The sequence below is a fragment of the Vicugna pacos genome, chromosome 3, assembly GCF_048564905.1.
Source record: "Vicugna pacos chromosome 3, VicPac4, whole genome shotgun sequence".
NCBI classification, from domain to species: domain Eukaryota; kingdom Metazoa; phylum Chordata; class Mammalia; order Artiodactyla; family Camelidae; genus Vicugna; species Vicugna pacos.
Window position 1 is genome coordinate 12,579,673 of NC_132989.1, and position 3,464 is coordinate 12,583,136.

The following is a 3,464-nucleotide window of genomic DNA, read 5'->3' on the forward strand; positions in this document are numbered from 1 at the left end:
GGCAGAATTAATTTGCCCAAAAACAAAGTATTACATTCTAACCCAAAGTATAAAGTAAATATCAATGTACATATACTGATATACATAAATAAAGGAATAAGCTGGGGAGAAGGGACAGATGCCCTGTGCAGAAGAATTCCAAATAATTGATGCAGATACTCATCTTTAAGGAGGGGAAGCACAACTCCTCACTTCTCAAGTGTAGGCTGTGCTTAGTAACTTCCTTCTAAAGACCACTATGTAAAGAGTGAAAGGTAGAACTTTACAAGAGGGAAACAAGACAAACACCTCATGTTGATAGGATGTCTCTGATATTATGTGATGCAAGTGACACTTTATCCCTGGTCATCCTAACACGCACAGAAAATCTTAACTCCAGTCTAACTAAGAGAAAAATACAAGATGAATTACATTAGACGGACATTCTGTAAAACCTGACCAATACTTCTCAGAATGGTCAAGGACATCACAAGTAAGAAACGTATGAGAAACTGTCACAGCCAAGAGGAGTCTAAGGAAATATGATGCCTAAATGTATATCCTGGATGAGTTCCTCAAAAGGAAACGGACATTATTCAGATTTCTGTAGTTTTTACCTAAAGTATGGACTTAAATAATGTGTCGATATTGGTTTATTAGTTGAAACAAATGTACCAACTAATGTAAAATGTTAATGATAGGGAAATTGTGAGTGCTAAGTTTTATGGATTTACTACGGAACTAAGCAAATTGCCTATTCTCATCAAGCTTGCATAGTTTGGGGAGACAGACAAATCAACCAGTTGAGTGGTTTTAAATACTAAGAAGGGAAATAAAGCAGGGGGAGAAGACACAGAAGAGCATGTTTTACACAGGTCAGTCAGGGATGTCCTCACCGGTAAGTTCGCATTTAACGAGAAACCTAAATAAAATGAAGATCACCTTGTGCATGTGTAGGGAAAAAATATTCCACACAAAGGGAAGGCAGGGGCAAACGTCTTAAAGGGATGGAATCATTACTGTGTTTGAGGAGCAGCGACGGGGCAGGGGAGTCAGATCAGAGTGAAGTGAGAAGACCAGAGGCAGGATATGATGTCAGACGAAAAATGGGGCCAAGTGGTAGAGGACTTACAGGCCACGGTGGACTCTGGCTTACCGTGAGGTAAGGATGAAGCCATCGGGGAATTCTGAGGAAAGAACTGATAGGATGTAAATGATGTTTTAACAAAAAGAGACAAAGTGATGTCAGCTAGGACTAATGACATTGCAATAACCCAGGCAAAAGGTAATGGTAATTTCAGCAAGAGTGCTAAGGCGGAGGTAATAAAACAGATTCTAGAAAAATGGCTTCTGTGTCTATTTCATCTTGCAAACCAAATTGCAAGATGAGAGTGAACAGGGAACATATTTTAAACTTCTTTCCTATCTTCCCTAGTCCTGCCAGAATACATATGGTCATTAAATATAGGTTGAATAAAGGAATAAAGTCTTGGCAAGAACACAGTCTCTTGAGGGGTGAAAATAGGGGGGGAGGAGGAGGTGGAGGCTGGCTTGAAGACCGGGCAGGATACCAGGTGCAGGGATTTCTTTCTTGGAGCCCATCTGGTCAACCACTGAGAAGCAGCCCTTGCACTCTGAGCCCAGCTCAGCCACAACAGACTCTGCAGTTCCTACAAGAGCTGGATGCCGTCTCTAAGGCTGCATGGAAGCAGCTTGGAAAAGTTTTGTTTGAGAAGTGTCAGCCGATATAATCCCCCAGCACTTAGTGACACACAATTGCTTGAAAATGCAGCCCAGAAAAGCTATGATCAATTTCCTGTAAGTGTGATTTGTGAGGGTTATTTGGGGCAATCAACCTGTTATTTCTGCAAGGCTATCTTCACAGGCACAACTCCAATTTTGTTAGATGAGTTTTTCTGAAGGCCCTTGGACCGTGATCTCTTATTATGTAGATAATCAGCAGAACCTGCTCCTCCCTTAATGCAAGTGACTGAGACCAAGAGCCAGCCCGACGGAGATAAAATCATAGCTTTACTACGTAGCCCATTAACTGGGTAGAAACTGCATCCTGAGGCCATAAACAGTTATTAGCCAGTTAATGATAACTATAGTCAAATCATGATATTTACATCTGTTGAATAGGGATGAAGCCTCTCTTGGCCTTTCAGCACTCAAATGATTTGCTGTCAACTGAAAAAGAAAATGCACAACCTAAAAGCTGAAAATTATGGTTTTTTTGGCCAACTTCCTGAGGACATCCAGCCCGGGTGACAGCCTCTCAGCTTGCTCTAAGGGGCTGCTCCAAAGAGGTAAGGCAGGAGCCAGGATACACAGGAGTTTTTGCAGTAAGGACCAGGTACTCTCAACATCAAAAGACTGTTAAATGAAGAAAACCAGGTATCTCAAGGTAAAGAACTTAGTGCTTTTCTACAGATGGGAAGAGGCAAACGTATGGGCTCACTGAAACTGTTCCTTTGATACGTACCTCAGCTAACCAGGGCCAGTGTCCTGGGCTTTCCCATCCTGAGTCTCCTCAGGGGGCACCACTGGGGCTGGCTGAGACGGTTATCCTGTTTCCATCCTGAGTTCCCTAAGGGCTTAGCATCCATCGGTCGTGACGTGATGGCTAGATGACTGCAACATCCTTTGTTTACTGATAAAGCAGGCACTATTTTTCATTCACAGTGTTTTAATATTCTGGGCAGTAGAATTTCAAAACTTAAAAAGACAAGTCCTTCTGTTTATCTTGAAGACACACACAGTCAGTGACTGTAACTAAAGAATGAGGTGAGTTTTCCTAGGCTGTTCCTCAATATTATTATCTGTCTATCACCTTTATCTTCATAAAGTGCTTATGTCTCATTGAAGGTGGAACTGAGTTTCATTTTAAGTAGACTTGAGACTAGAACCAAGTCTCCTGATCATGCAGCTGTGCGATTCTGAGTGGGTCGGTTTTCCCACCTGCTGCATGAGGAGACTGGACTAGCTCACCTCCAAGCCCTTTCTTACACAGAATCCACACTGTGGTACCAAGAATTTATTCAGAATGACAGTAACAAAATAAGATTTAGTCTTTGTATATCCCCTCTTTTGCTATTTTTTTAAACAACAGTATTTTATGCATTGTCCTATTTCCCTACGTAGTCCCTGAAATTGAGAAATCGGTTAAATCTAGCAATAACCCTTCTCCAGCTGTAGATGCAAATTAATGCAAAACATATTGTTTGGGGTTGACTTAACACCCAGGGATGTGTACTTTGAGCTTGTTTTCCAGTTTGTTGCACTAAGGGCGTCTGCCTTAATTGGAGCTATTTGGACCAGGACACAGTATTTGCTCAGGCAGGCTCCCTGATAAGTACAGAAAACAAAATGTGATCCACAAATAGCACTGAAAGTTACGTGGATTCAGAGGTCTTCAGTTTAGAAAGAAATTATTTCTGAAAACATGAGCTTTAGAAATTGCAGGTTAACCATTAATTTTCTTT

At 41.4% G+C, this 3,464-nt stretch overlaps 1 long non-coding RNA gene across 8 annotated transcripts in view; it reads right to left on the bottom strand.

The window, feature by feature from the left end:
* Window positions 1–3,464, bottom strand: part of LOC140691221 (uncharacterized) — a 647,918-nt gene that overhangs the window by 34,254 nt on the left and 610,200 nt on the right. The gene's annotated exons all lie outside the window — the stretch shown is intronic.